Genomic DNA, 15624 nt, shown 5'->3' with positions numbered 1-15624 from the left:
TGCGAGTCACGTGAGCCAATGGAGACTAACCCCCCCCCCCCACTCAGAGTAGGTACACTCACTCACAGCAACTTGCACCCCAGAAGCCACAGCCATCCAAACTGAACACAGGCAGTGAGAACCTTGTGGTCTTGTCCCAAGAATGCCTCCTCTTTGCTGGCTTTGAGCCATCTTGATTTTTGGTAGCAGAGAAGGCTTTGCAGACATCCCCTGCTGTCTCCCTAGTGGGAGTGACTCCTTTCATCCCTTGTAGCTTGTACAGTGGGTCCACTGCTTGAGGAAGGGCCAAAGGAGCTCTGGGGCTGGAATATCCACCTGGCTCTTGGAACCCCAGGTCCTCCTGACAGCATAGTATAGTGGGGACATACGACATGTGCACACTCACACATACATGTGCACACTCTCATATCATGTGCACACACGTGCATAATCATACCTGCACACCCCCATGTGTATGCATGCATTCTCAATGTGCACACTTACAAACCTGCACATTCTTACATGTCCCTAAGTGCTTGCTTTTGCCTATAGTCAAGCAGCTAAGCCTTGGGGGGCGCCCCATGGTGTTCCACAGGGTTCACACACCCCAGGGACTGTGTGTTGTCAGCCATAAGACTGCCTGTTTTTTGTTGCTGCTTATTTTATTTATTTATTTTTTTGCGAGAGAGATTTTTGCTATAAGGTGTATGTGTTCACCAGAGAGACAGAGAGACAGAAAGTGAGAAATCAACTCCCAGGGGGGATGGCCACACTGCAATACCTCCTTCTTTCAGGATATTGGGCATGCACACACATGTGCCTGGCGTGCCACCGGGTCCGGGACTTGAACTGCAGTTGACTACATGGCAGCCCAGCGATGTAACCATTATGCCATCTGCTGGTCCCAAGACCATCTGTTCTTGCATGCTCATATCCTCTTCAGTCTTCAGGGTCCCTGGTCTAACAGGCATATCCAGCACCCACTGTTTTGTGTGAGAACTTTGACCCCACTTGTCCTACGGACATTCTCTGCCGATCCCCAGGAGCCTCTCTAGAAGGGAACTCAGATATTCTTTCCTGCCATCAGACCTCGTGGTTCCACAGATGGCTTTGAAAACTCCAGCCAGCCTCACAGGTGCAGACCTGAAGATGCAGAGGACAGCAGGCCCTAAACTCTCACAGTCTCAGGGAGAAAATCAGGCCCAGGAGCACCTTGGCGCAGCCAAGTCTCTGGTCTCAGTGTGTGTGGTGATGGCGTGTGATGAAGGGACCCTCCTACTCTGGGCCTGGATTGCATGCCTCCCCTTCTTTGGGTCCTCAAGGGCACAGCCTGGCAGTAGGTACACCCTCTCCCCCAACAATGATCTAGAAGACCCATTTATCCCCAGTGATGACCTCAGGGATTCCCACCCATCATCCTTTCTTCTGGGAAACCCTCACCCTAGCGCCCTACAGATCAATCACCCAGACAGGCCCCATCACCATCTACACATTTAAGATAGGCAGTCCCTCACCCAGGGTACTGCGCAGGGTCCCTCTTTCCCCTTGTCACTCTGGGTGCAGGACATGGGTCTACCAGATCTCAGACACCACAGTCAGCACCTGCCAATCCATTCCTAGAAGTCCTCCGCACCCACCCCAGTGCCCCTGAGATGACCTTCAAGTACAGCCTCACTGAGGGGGCCCTGTGTTGCCCACCCATAGTCCATACAACCCAGACTGCTCAGCTCTTCTCCGCCTCAAGTGCAGCAGAACGTATGAAGACAAGAGTGTTCCATGGGCCCAGTAAGTCAAGGAGCCTTCATAGAGGAAGGCCACCCTCCATGCCTCCATGAGGCCAGCATGAGGCCTGAGGTAGGATGGAGGGGTTCTCCTGGGGGCCGCTCTCAGTGTGTGCAACCCTGACCAGTGGTCAGGGAGCTAGGCCTGCAAGAAGGTAGAGCCCAGAGTTTTGCCTGTGAGTTCCCAATGTGGGCTCTTCGTGGGCTCTGGGAGACCTGTCCTTGTCCCCTGCTGGTGGGGCTGTGGGGGGGTATAGACAACCTATACCAGGCAAGAGGGAGGAAGGAGGGAGAGTTCCTGAGAGGCATCCAGAGAAGCAGTCAAGCAGACTGGAGTAGGGGCAGGTAGGGAGCAGGTGCAAAGAAGGCTATAAAGTGGAAGCCGGAAGTGCACCCCTCCCCCCGAAGCCCACCTCCACTACGTCCCCACGTGGTCTCTGGGAACTGCGTACACGTTTGAGCAGCACTACTTTCCCGCAATAACTCCACCATCTCTCTACGCAGAGACTGCCCTGCTTTCTGCAGAATCAAAGAGGAAAGTCCAGAGTGGATGACAGCCCTGAGCCCAGCTCAGTGATCCCACACCCATCTCAGCCACTGCCCGCGCCAGTCCCCTGCCTGCACCAGCCCCCATCCATGCCAGCCCCCTACTGCCGAACCCGTCAATAGGGGCTCATTATTCCATCCTGTCTGCCTGGGATGCCGCAGAGTGACAGCTGTTCCGTGTTTAATTACTGATGGGCTGAGGCTATGCCAACCCATGAATAAAATTACAGTTGTTCTGCAATGCAAATACGATGGGTCTATGGCTGAGGGTCTGCGAGGGACTCATTCTGATTGGCTGGCTTATGTAATGAGAAAAGTTTTATTACATTTTAAAGAACATTAGTAATGATGAAATTCACACACCTGAAGATTTATATAGCCCTGCAAACAAGTAGCAGGAAGAAAGGAAGTTATTTATAACTTCAGATCTGCTCCCGCCGCCGTCTGATGGCATTGTTTTAGGGAGCAGAGCATTTTTAGCCGATAATTGCTTTAATGATAAAGGTGGAAACTCAGAACCAAAATATCCGACGTGTCTTTAAATGGCAAAAGCCTCAGCTAAGATCAGGATGAATTGACCTTACCGGGCTGCAAGGGATGGGAAGGGGCACCTGCCCTTGCCAAGGTTTATGGGGTAAGAGGAAATGATGAACATTGTGTTGGTAGAGAGCTGCCATCTGCAGGTACGCGCTGGGCACAGGTTCAGCTTCTGGAGATGGACATGGAGATGTGACATGCTCCTTTTAGAGTTGCCATCATGGGATTATTTCTCCTTTTGCCTTTGAGAGTTTTCCTTCACTGGGACGTGTCCGAGCTTCGTGGGACTAGAAATCTAATCCGAGTCACGGCTGGAAGACAATACCAAGTTTCGATTCATTGATCAGAAATCCATATAGACTTGAATCCAGAACATCTGATTAGATTTCCCCTTTACCTGGAAATGGAGCCTTCCAGAGAAAGTGGGCATTTTCTGATTAATGGGGCTGGCAGGTGGCATTTTCCTCTCTAGGTTTTCTCTGCAGATCCTCCGTTCTGGGCTGCAGCGGAAACTGCAAGCAGTGTGGCTGACAGGCAGGCTTCTCCAGCTGGCCCAGGTCCTGTCTCCAAATAGAATAGGACTGACTTCAACTCAGCACCATTGGCACATTTGTTTGTTCATTCATTCCCTCGATGTGTACTTATTGAGGGCTTGCCATGTGCCAGGCTGCTGGCATACTAGAATGGGGTGGATACAGTCTGGGCCCTTCAAAACCAACTGAATGGGCAAAGCAGAGACAACCGAGCCTGACGATGTTACGGCGCAAGGACAGTATGGGGGTATGAATGCCCAGCTCGGGGATAGCAGAGGAGGGGGCCCAGCTGTGCCTGGGGGGCAAGAGGTCAGTAAGAGAAAGGACCATGCCACCTAGCCTTAAAAGTTGCCTAGGTGGGACCAGCAGTTAGAGTAATGGCTATGTCACTGGACTCCCACGTAGTCGACCACAGTTCACGTCCCAGACACAGTGGTTTAAAACTCACACCGGGCGCATGTGCGTGCATGCCCAAGATCCCAAGAGGAGAATGGAGAAGGGATTGCGGCATGGCCATCCCCCCTGGGGGGTGATTTCTCGCTTCCTGTCTCTCTGTCTCTCTCTCTCTGGCAAGCACACGTGCCCTATAGCAAAAAAACAACAACAACAACAACAACAAAAAAAACCCTCCAAAAAAAAAAAAAGTTGCCTAGGAGCGAGTAGGCAAGTGGATGGCAAGGGCAGAGGAGTGACTGTCAAAATTTCCTCTGTCTTAAGGTCCGGGGACGAGGGAGGAACCTCGAGTGGCTGGTGCACAGGGTGGTGTCTATGTCAGGGGACAACCGGGCTGAAGGGACATGTCAGGCTAAGGTTCCTGGGATCCTTCCTGGTTCGGGGTGCTCTAGAGACAGCTCAGAGCTCCAATGGCTGGTGGGGGAAGGGACAGAATCTGGAAGCGCAACCCGGCTAGGAGGCAAGCACGTGGAAACAGTTCAACAGTGGAATCAGTGTTTTCTGCTTCCCTTCAGCTGGAGGTCCGCCAAGCCTGAGTGTCTCCTGCTCATTCAGCAAAAGACCCCACTCTGGCACAAGAGGGCAGGAGACAGGACAGGATTTCCAACCTGGCTGCAGGATCTCGCAGCATCCTCTGCCACTTTGGCATGCATGTGCGTACATGCTTGCTCCTGTGCATGGGTTTTCATGTGTGCATATCTCTGCTCTTGTGTGTGTATGCATGTACATTCTTGTCTCTGTGTTATGCATGCATGTACCTGTGCATATTTGTACGTGTGATGTGATCACATGTGTATGAGCGTGTATACATGTCTGTATGTGCGTATATCTCATGTATGAGTGTGTGTGCTTGTGTGAGTGTGTACTCATGCATGCATTTAAAGATTTGTGTATGTAGGCCCAGCTGCAGTGGAGCATATCGCTATGGATTTGTGTAAGTGTGTGTGTGCATGTGCTTGCGTGTGCTCATCAGAGGATGCATGCTTGGACCAGACACTGGGTTTGTCTAAATAGAGTCTGACACTCTGGATTCGGTACAGTCTGACACCGCCACCGGGAATTCTAAAATGAATCTCGGACAGCTACGTGTGCAGCTCATACCCTTGGGCAGCTCAGCGTTCAGAGTCCTCCCTGGTGTGGGGAAGAAAACGGAAAACTAAATAACGGTGGTTTCCTCCTGTGACAGCCCAGGCCAGGCTCAGGGGCTGTGGGCCAAGAGGACATCTAATGACAGCCAGACTGGTCTCACCTACGCCCACCCAAAGCCAGAAGTAAAAGAACACTAATGAGGCCCTTGGGTGGTCTCAGGGGCCCAAAGACAGAAAAAGTGCCAAAAGTCTGTGGCTCTGCGTGTGTGCACATGGGCGTGTGTGTGCAGGGTGCATCCATATACACGTCTGTGCGTGTGGGTGAACACATCTGTGCAGGTGCATGTGAGCACATTTGCATGCATGTATGTGTGTGCAGGTAGGTATATTGGTGCCTGCCTGTGTATGCGTGACCTGCAACTCCTCATCAAGCAACACCAACCAAAGTTGCCCAGTCATGCTGAAGAGGGTGGTGCCAGGTGCAGAGTGGGCAGGGCAGACATCCAGCTCCTGCCCGTGGCTCCACTGGCTCTCTGATCTGCCAGCGTCGGTGCCGTTGGGGAGCAGCTGTGCTAATGGCTCGAGAGCGCACAGCAGGCATAGGCCATACCTGGGGCACTCTGTACCCCGCCATGGTGCGGCAGAAATTCATCGTCCTCATGGAGCCTGTTCCCTTCTTAATGGCTTGCTCCGGGTCTTGCTAATGGCAGGCCCTACAGTTACAGGGTCATTACTGGTTTTAAAAATCTTCTTTGGGAGGCGGAAAGTATCTGTTGAGCTCTGTTTCCTCTCTGCTCCCCTAGGCCAAGGGGGTTGAGGAGGCTGGGACCAGAGGACTTGGTGATGGAGTGGGTGGAATCTGCCAGTTGCTGTGAAAACAGCAGGGCTGCTATTGAGGCACAGAAGGCCACGTCCGATAGAATGGACCAAGGAGTGTTTGGCGGGGAAGAGTCGAATTTTGACAGCCTGTCAACTAGCTGGCCAGAGGTGATGGGGAGTAGCCCCCAGCAGGACTAACGGAGCTGGTCTGTGTAGAGCATTTCTCCCACAGATTCCCTCCTCACCCAGAAGCAGTGCTGTGAGCTCAGGACACAGGCCAAGAAATCAAAGCTCAGAGAGGTCGTGTGGTTGCCTGTGGCCACTCAGCAGACATGCAGGGATGCAGCCTGTACCCAGGTCAGCTGAGTTCCCAGAGACGATGCCCCCTTTTGGCTCTACTCTCCAACTGCTTTCAGAGAATAGGGGCCAGCAGGCACCTCAAAGGGTCAAAACCATCTTGCCTAGACCCCAGAGATAAGAGATCATTCTTGGTGCAGACCCTGCGCAGCCGAGATGCTGAACAATACACCAAGTTGACTTTCATCACAGCCCCAGGCAACAAAGCCCTATTAGCAACAACTCCATATGCTAATTGTGCCTTGAGAAAAGTAAATCCCTTAGATCAGTGGTTCTCAGTCTTTCTGGCACCAGGATCGGTTTTGTGGAAGACAAATTTTCCATGGAGTGGAGGTAGGGGTGAGAGGGATAGTTTGGGCATGATTCAAGCCCACTACATTGATTGTGATTACTGTTACATTATAATATATAATGACATAATTATATAGCTTGCCATAATGCAGAATCACCGGGAGCCCTGATCTGGTCCTTCCTGCAAGTCAATGGTCCCATTTGGGGGCTCCTACGAGAATCTAATGTCACGGCTGCCAGGAGGCAGAGTTCAGGCTGTAATGCGAGTGGTGGGGAGTGGCTGAATTTACAGATGAAGCTTCACTCGCTTTCCTCTTGCTATGCAGCTTGATTCTTAACAGGCCATGGACTGGTACTGGTCCAGGGATTGGGGACCCCTGCCTTAGACTGAAGTTTAGGTAAAAGCACTGGAGAGAAGGTTCCTGGAGTTCCTGTCTGGGAGGCTCCATTCTGGGATTCAGAGGCTCCAAGGGAAAGAAAGATCTGACTCTGGATTCCAAAGAGGCCTCTTGATCTTGTTGGATATGATTGTAAAGGGTTACAAAACCAGGTATAAAATAGTTTCTCTGCAGTTACTCTTGTGTGTGTGTGTGTGTGTGTGTGTGTGTGTGTGTGTGTGAATATGCACACATGTGTCTATGTATGAACACATGCATTTTCTTTATTATTCTTAGAAGAGTTTGGGGCAAGATTCACTTTATAGGATAAACACAAATAGCACAGTGGTCTTTTTTTCACTTCGGAAGTGGAATACTTAATCCACTGATGTTCTTTAGAAAAAGTTCTTAGGGACTCGAATTTGAGATAAGAGGATAATCCCAACCTTAGGCCTTTTATATTTCACAGACTTACTGTACCTATCCCTGTCAATACAGAACATGATTTCACTATAGCATAGCAATTTAACCAAGCAGGCTGAATTATAACGAGAATAAGAGCAATCTTTATTTGGGACCAGCAGTTGGCATAATGGCTATGTCGCTGGACTCCCATATAGCCGATTGCGGTTCAAGTCCTAGATCCAGTGGCTTGACTTTACACCAGGCATGTGTGTGTGTGTGTGTGGGTGTGGGCGGCCGCGATCCCCAGGGGAGCGAGTGTGTGTGTGTGCGTCCAAGATCCCGAGAGGAGAATGGAGGAGAAGGGATTGCAGCATGGCCATAGCTCCTGGGGGGTGATTTCTTGCTTTCTGTCTCTCTGTCTCTCTCTTTCTGGTGAGCACACATGCCCTATAGCAAAAATCTCTTAAAAAAAAAAAAAAGAGTAATCTTTATTTATTTATTTATTTATTTTTCAGTTTGCTATAGGGTACATGTGCTTACCAGAGAGAAATAGCTAGAGAGAGTGAGAAATCACATCCTGGGGGATGGTTTGGCCACCATCCCTTCTCCCCTATTCTCCTTTCAGGATTGTGGGCATACACAGATACATGCCCGCATGTTTTTCAGGCCACCAGATCCAGGTTCAGCCACACAGTGGGCTGTGTGGGAACCAGTCACCTTAACCTCCACGCCACTTGCTGGCCCCAAGAATAATCATTTTTCAGTATAGTAGATGCAGACAATCCCCAACTTACAGTGGAGTTTTATCATAATAAACCCATCATAATCTGAGAATATCTTAAATCATAAATGCATTCAATAGATCTAACCTATAAACATCGTCACTTAGCTCAACCTACCTTAAACACGCTCAGGAAACTTACGCTAGCCTATCGCTGAGCAAAATCACTTAACTCAAAGCCTGTTTTATAATACAGGGTTGACTATCTCATGCCATTTACTGAGTACTGAACACTGTAGAACACAGTAAGAGCTGTTCATCCTTGCCCTTGGGTAGCTGACTGGCAGCTGTGTCTCATCACCACTGCCCAGCATCATGAGAATATTATACCACATATTCCTAGCCTGGGGGAAGATCAAAATTCAAATCCTGGGGCAGGCAGTGGTGCACTGGTTGTGCAACTGAACCTGCATGAGGAAGGTCCTGGGTTTGTATCCCAGGATCTCAGTGGGAACACAGGCCTGCGATCAGGGCTGGCTAAGAATAGGGGTAGATCATGGTATGGGGACCCTATCATGGGTGACTCTCTCTCTCTCTCATGAAATAAATACATAAATATAGCTTAATTTTGTTTTTAAATGCAAATTCTGGGGGCAGCAGGTGACATGGTGGTTGAGGTGCTGAATTCCTACATGGCTGAGCATGATTCAAGTCCCAGAACAGACAATTTGAAAATCACACCAGGGATATGTGCATGTGTGCCCAAAATCCTGAGAGGAGAATGAAGACGAATGTATTACAACACCGCCATCCCTTCCGGGAGTTGATTTTTCACTCACTGTCTGTCTCTCTCTGGTGAACACATGCACCCTATGACAAAAACCTAAAAAAAATAAAATTTTTTAAAAAAATTTCAAATCTGAAAACCACGTCAAACCATTGCTAGGCCAGGACTGTGGAGATCGCTTACTGATCTCCATGTGCCAGGCACTGTTCGAAGGGCTTCACAGGTCCTAGTTGTCTTAGTTGAGCTGTAGAACCTAAAGTAGGTGCTGTTATTTTTCCCCATCTTCAGATAAAGAAGCTGAGCTTTCTCTCTCTCCAAATTCCCTAGAGACATGCCATCAATCTTATCCCACACACAAAATATTTTTGTCCCTTATTAAAGTTTCAGGAAGAGAAATAACTCACTGAATTTGTTTTTTTTTTTAATTGCCAGGGGGTGTGTGGCTTGCCAGAGACAGAGAGCTAGAGAAAGGGGAAGGAAGAAAGCACCCTCCAATGTGGCATGGTCGCACTGCCATCCTCCCTCCCTCCTCCTTGTTGGGGACCAAGAATCAAACCACTGTCTGCCAGATGAGAGCTGACTCCCTTAACCAGTGGGAACTAGACCTGCCCAATTAGCCAAATTCTTTAGTCATGAACGTGTGTGTAAAATGTATTCCTGGGGCCTGGCCCCATAGAGCAGTGGCTAAGTGCAGTTCATAGGGAATGGGATCCCATATGGCCGACCGTGATTCAAGTCCTGGCTCCTGTGGATGGAAAAACACACCAGAAGTGTGTGTATGTGTGTGCCCCAATCGTAATTGGATGGAGAAATGGAGGAACAAGGACTGTGGTATAACTATGCCGCATTGGGATAGGGTGCTTCCTTTCCCACTCATGAGCATATGACATAGTCATTACGCTAACTGCTGCCCCCGCCACTGGCACAATTTTTAAAAATATATTCCTTTTTTAGTTATATTTATATCTTCCTTTTAAAGTTATATTTATATATATTTCAGTTTATTCATTTTATTCTGTTATAACTGGGGGGACAGTTAAAATTGATACAGTGTACAACGTAACAAGCATGAGATATGTAGCTGAGGATGGTGATGAAAGAAAAAGGCCTCAGCTCTCCCTCTCCAAAATGATAAGAACAATAATAATAATGAAAAACGATAACAAAAATTAAAGAAGTCCTATTGAAACTCAAGAAAAGCCCCGACCACATCTTGCAAACATCTAAGAGTTTTTGCCAGGTTCTGGACACCTGAGACCAGAGTAAAGTAGTTGCTCCAAGCAGACCCACAGCCCTCTCCTGGGCAGACAGCGTTGGGCCATGTTTTAGAACAAATGGGTAACCCGCTCTTCTGAGCCAGCAGGCCCCGTGGGAGCTTGCCCAGGCCAACCCAGATGCCACCTACCGGGGTTGCCAACTCCCTGACTGCCTATCTACCTAGTGACCCAGGCAGGAGAAAGGCCCACCAGCCCTCGTGCAGCACACATGGTCCAGAAGGACAGGAAATATAATTAAAATCTCAGGCACCCTTTCCCAAGGGTCATTCCAGCTGGAAAGCCTAAATATCATAAGGGTATGAATGTGCTGCATTTATTATTTTCACCATGGAGACGTCCAAGAAAACTGACCTTTTCAGCTTCAATAAAAAAGGATTTTCCTGTAGGTCCTTTGACAGCAGCTGTGATCAAGAGCTGGGCTAAAACTCAATATTAAACACCAAAGAGCAGAGAAAAGAGATGCCTTCCCTTGGCCTGGGAGAGTCATGACACCCGTTTGTAACTAGATACTGGTAAGCATGTGGTGGTCTGAGCCCTGTTTGGTGAGACTCACTCACTCTTTTCCTGGGCTCAGATGGCTGGGGTGCCCTCCCACTGCCAGAGGTGCCTGCTACTTGTGCATTTGGTTCAAGGGAGGTTGGATTCAGCACAAAGCTGCAGCAGCAAGCTGCTCTGGAATTCAGTAGGACTGCTTGAAACTCAGTTCCCTTCTTGTAATATACCCAGAAGCACCAGACATCTCACTCGAACTCCTCTTCCCCTTACATGCAGTCCAGAATTGACCTTCTTGCCATGGCTTAGCCTCACTGGTGGGCAAAAGCTTTGCAAATTTCTGCTCCACCGGTTCTGCTGACCATGGTGGCCAATACATAGAGAAACAAAATGACAGTGGCAACTGTGCTGTCTTGCCCTGAAACAGTCTAGGACAGTGGTCACACCCAGTGTTCCTGTTAAACACCAGTGGCTAGACCTCAGGCATTTCTTTCTACTCCTTCCAGTCCTGCCATTAAAGCCATTTAATGATGTATTTATTTATTTATTCATTCCATTGGTGAAAGAGACAGGTACCCCCAACAGGGTCTTTTTTTATTTTTTGGGGGGGGAGAGGTTTTTGCTATAGGGCGCATGCGCTCGCCAGACAGACAGAGAGAGACAGACAGAAAGCGAGAACTCACCCCCCGCCCCAGAGGGGGATGGCTACGCTGCAATCCCTTCTCCTCCATTCTCCTCTCGGGATCTTGGGCACGCACGCACACGCGCCCAGCGTGAGTTTTAAGCCACCAGGTCCGGGACACGACTGCTGGTCCCCCCCAACAGGGTCTTGATGCTGTAATCCACCTGTCGCCTCTGTCAGTCCTGGATCACGGACATGTTTGTACCCAACATGCTCTGGGAGGTCTATGGATGTGGACCTGAACCTTCCCCTATGGGTCAGCCTAGCTGAACAACACGTTTTACTACTATACCACTGTTTGGCCCCCAAAATGAAGCAATTAAAAATAGTATAAACCGGGAACCAGCAGTTAGCGTAATGGCTATGTCGCTGGACTCCCACGTGGTCGACCGCGGTTCGTGTCCCGGACCCGGTGGCTTAAAACTCACGCCGGGCGCGTGTGCGTGCGTGCCCAAGATCCCGAGAGGAGAATGGAGGAGAAGGGATTGCGGCGTGACCATCCCCCCTGGGGGGTGATTTCTCGCTTTCTGTCTCTATGTCTCTCTCTGTCTGTCTGGCGAGCGCACGCGCCCTACAGTGAAAATCTCTCCAAAAAAAAAAATAGTATAAACCAACAAGGACAAAGACAGATGAAGAGATACTAGCAATAAATAATTTCAGTGAAATTTGGAAGGCAGAACTTAGATAGAGGGCAGAGTGTAATTTGAGAAGAGCAGGGAACACCTGAGGTGCCCTGGAGGAGACTCTGGAAAGCATGAGCCCAGTCATGGAACACCCAGTCAGTAGTGAAGCGCTGAGTTACAGAAGTAACTAGGAGTGGAGGCTCAGTGGTTTAAAAATAGGGAAATCGAGTAACATCACAGAAAATGGCAGAGTTGAGAGACATAGAAATCTGTCCTTCCACCCAAATATCTATTGGGCTGATGGAAGCTGTCTGAAGTAACTATTTTGAACTCTGCCATCCAGCTGAACACATGCAAGGCCAGGGGGAAACTTGATGAAGAGCCTGGTATATTTTTAGACATTTTCATGTTTGCATAGTGAGCCCAATTCTCCACCCAACAGCTCTTTGGTAGGCAGCTGCAGAAACAGTGAACTGTTCTGGCCGGTGCTACTATTATAGGTAATAAGGACTTTGTCCTTCAAAAACCAGAATCGTGTGCCTTGGTTGTTGACCACTTCTTTTCTTTTCTTTTCTTTTCTTTTTTTTTTTTTTGAGAGGTTTTTGCTACAGGGCGCGTGCGCTCGCCAGACAGACAGAGAGAGACAGAGAGACAGAAAGCAGGAAATCACCCCCCAGGGGGGGTGGCCACGCTGCAATCCCTTCTCCTCCATTCTCCTCTCGGGATCTTGGGCACGCACGCACACGCGCCCGGCGTGAGTTTTAAGCCACCGGGTCCGGGACTCGAACCCCGGTCAACTACGTGGGAGTCCAGCGACATAGCCATTATGCTAACTGCTGGTCCCTTGACCACTTCTTTTTAACACTCATTTTACCACTTTGGGTCCCTTGCTGGCCATTGTTTCAAATCCCAAGGGCTGAGGCAGTTTCCTCGTTGTGTGTCTCCAACATGTGGGAGACAAAAATGTAAGGAAGTCTTTGTTAGGTCACTGACTGACCGTAGAGATAATGGAACAGGAATTCAGGGACCACACACAGTAAGGAATACACACTCTGCGGAAATAGCCTGGAAAAGTCACATATGGATGGCTTCAGCCTTCAACAGGCAAAAATCAGCAATCCCTGAGGAAGGGAAGAATTAGACTTCTAGAATGGCCACACAATTCAGGAAGTCTGTATTCAACAACAACAAAATTTAAAATGTGCAAAAAACACAAACAAACAAAAAACAAGAAAATATGACCCATTCACAAAGGGGAAAAATGGTTTCTTCGAAAGAAGAAACTGAGGAAGACCCAAAATTAGGAATTATGAATCAAAGACATTAAATCAACTATCTTATATATACTCAATAGGCTACAGAGAGCTATAGACAAAGAAAGGAAATTAGGAAATGATGTTTAAAATAATGAAACTGTCAATGAAGAGAAATTACAAAATGAAACCAAACAAAGTTTGGAGCTTCAAAGTATAACTGAAATAAAAATTTCATTAAGGCATGAGTATGCAAAAGAAAGTATCGATGACCTTGAAAATAAAACAATTGAAGTTATCCGGCCTGAGGAAAAGAAAAAAAAAAAAAAGAATGAAGAGGAACCAGCAGGTGACACGGTGGTTAAGGTACTGAACTCCCACATGGCTAACTGAGGTTCAAATTACAGACCTGGAGGGACCAGCAGTTAGTATAATGGCTCTGTTGCTGGACTCCTATGTAGTCAACTCTAGTTCGAGTCCCAAGCCCGATGGCTTAAACTCACACCAGCCACATGTGAGGCATAACCATCTTCCTTGGGGGGTAAGTTCTCGTTTTTTGTCTCTCTCTTTCTGGAGAGTGCACGTGCCCTATAGCAAAAAACCTCTAAAAAAAAAAAAAAAAGAAAGAAAATTCCAGAGCTGGAGTCTTGCTTTCTCTCTCTCTCTCTCTCCCCCTCTCTCTCTAACTGTTGAACACACGTGCCCTATAGGAAATTTTTAAATAATAATGAATAAAATTAAATAAATAATTCTTTAAAAAAAGAATGAAGGAAAATAAACAGAGCTTGAAGTACTTATGGGCCGTCATCAAGTATATCAATATATCTACCACAGGAATTACAGAAAGAAAGGGGCAGAAAAATATTTGGAGAAATAATGGCTGAAAACTCCACAAATCTTATAAAGACATGATATAAACACCCAGGAAGTTCAACAAACTCCACACAGGATAAACTCAGAGATCCATGACATTGACCCATTAAACTCATGTGGTTGAAACCCGTAACAAAAAGGGAATTTTGAAAGCAGCAAGAGAAAAGCAACACGTCGTGGATGAGTAATCCTCAAGCCAATCTACAGCTGATTTCTCATTAGAAATCATAAAGACCAGAAAGTGAAGGAATAACATACTAAAGTCCTAAAAGAAAAAAACTCATCTAACAACTCTTTTTCTATGTTTTAGAGAGATTTTTGCTATAGGGCAGGTGTACTTACTGTGGGAGGCTGCGCACCGGCGAATATTGCTGGTTTCTCAGAAAGCAAACAATTACACAATGCCAAAGGCCACAGTTGGTTCCCTTCAAAAAAACCTGACCTTCAGAACCATACTCTGATTGGCCACTAGAATCCCTCAGATTTGCATATCTGGCACCTCATGATTGGTCCAAAAGCAACCAATCATAACCCACCTTTTACAACCAATCAAGGCCCACCAGCATGTATATAACCACGATGCCTGGCCCACAATCGCCAGACGACCAGGAAGACGACACAGAAGACCAGAAAGACCCTGAAGAGCTGACACCGCGTCGTCTCCGGACGACCCTGAGGGGTTGTGACACCGTGTCGTCTCCATGCTGCTCACAATAGATGACGCTACCCTGAAGAGTTGTAACACTGCGTCATCTCCGTGCTGTACCGTGCTGCCCACAATAAATGGACGACCCTGAAGACACCATGTTGTCTCTGTGTTATAACACTGTGCCTCTTGTCCCGGCTCTCACTCCTTCCCTCAGGAAACCTGTTCGACTGTCCCCTCGGGTCGGGACAGCTCACCATAGAGACAGAGAGACAGAAAGCAAAAAATCACTCCCCCCGGGGGGATGGCCACACCTCAATCCTTTCTCCTCCATTCTCTTCTTGGGATTTTGTGCATGTGCATACATGCACCCAGCATGAGTTTCAAGTCACCAGGTCCAGGACTTGAACTGCGATCGACTACGTGGGAGTCCAATGATCACTATGCCACCTGCTAGTCTCAATTAGTGCTTTTTCTTTCTTTCCTTTTTTTTTTTTTTTCTTTCTTCCTTTCTTTTGGGGGGGGGAGAAAGTTTTTGCTTATTTGTTTAGTTTTTTTGCCTTAGGGCACCTGCACTCACCAGAGATTGAGAGAGAGACAGACACAATGAGAGGGAAAGTGAGAAATCACTCCCCAGCAGGGATGGCCATGCCACAATCCTTCTCCTCCATTCTCCTTTGGGAATTTTGGGCAGGCATGCACATGTGCCTGGCATGAGTTTCAAGCCACCAGGTCTGGGACTCAAACTGTTGTCAGCCATGTGGGAGTCCAGTGATGTAACTGCTACACCACCTGGTGGTCCTGAGAGAGCGATTTTTGCTATCAGACGTGTGCTCACCAGAGAGACAACGAAAAAAAAAACCCACCCCCCCCCCCCCCCCGCCTCCCGGGGGAAAGGCCACATGGCAATCCCTTCTCCTCCATTCTCTCTCGGGATTTTGGGTACACATACACACGCACCTGGTATGAGTTTCAAACCACCTGGTCCAGGACTCAGACCACAGAGTCAGCTATGTGGAATCCAATCACCTTAACCTCCACGCCACCTGTTAGTCCATCAGCTATCAATTCTACAGTTGGCAAAACTATCCTTCAAGAATGAGG

The 15624-nt window shown here is 48.2% G+C and overlaps 1 long non-coding RNA gene across 1 annotated transcript; it reads right to left on the bottom strand.

Moving 5' to 3' along the window:
* Positions 1-2680: 2680 nt before the first annotated feature.
* Positions 2681-14251, bottom strand: LOC102490899 (uncharacterized). The gene is made up of 3 exons (XR_337328.3): positions 14217-14251; positions 3241-3407; positions 2681-3154 (listed from the first exon to the last, which is right to left on the bottom strand). It is a non-coding gene; the product is annotated as an uncharacterized LOC102490899 (long non-coding RNA).
* Positions 14252-15624: the final 1373 nt, after the last annotated feature.

Source organism: Tupaia chinensis, unplaced genomic scaffold (assembly GCF_000334495.1).
Source record: "Tupaia chinensis unplaced genomic scaffold, TupChi_1.0 Scaffold145396_1, whole genome shotgun sequence".
In the NCBI taxonomy this organism is placed as follows: Eukaryota; Metazoa; Chordata; class Mammalia; order Scandentia; family Tupaiidae; genus Tupaia; species Tupaia belangeri.
The sequence above is the reverse complement of the archived record's forward strand: the minus strand, read 5'-3'. Positions and strand labels throughout refer to the sequence as shown.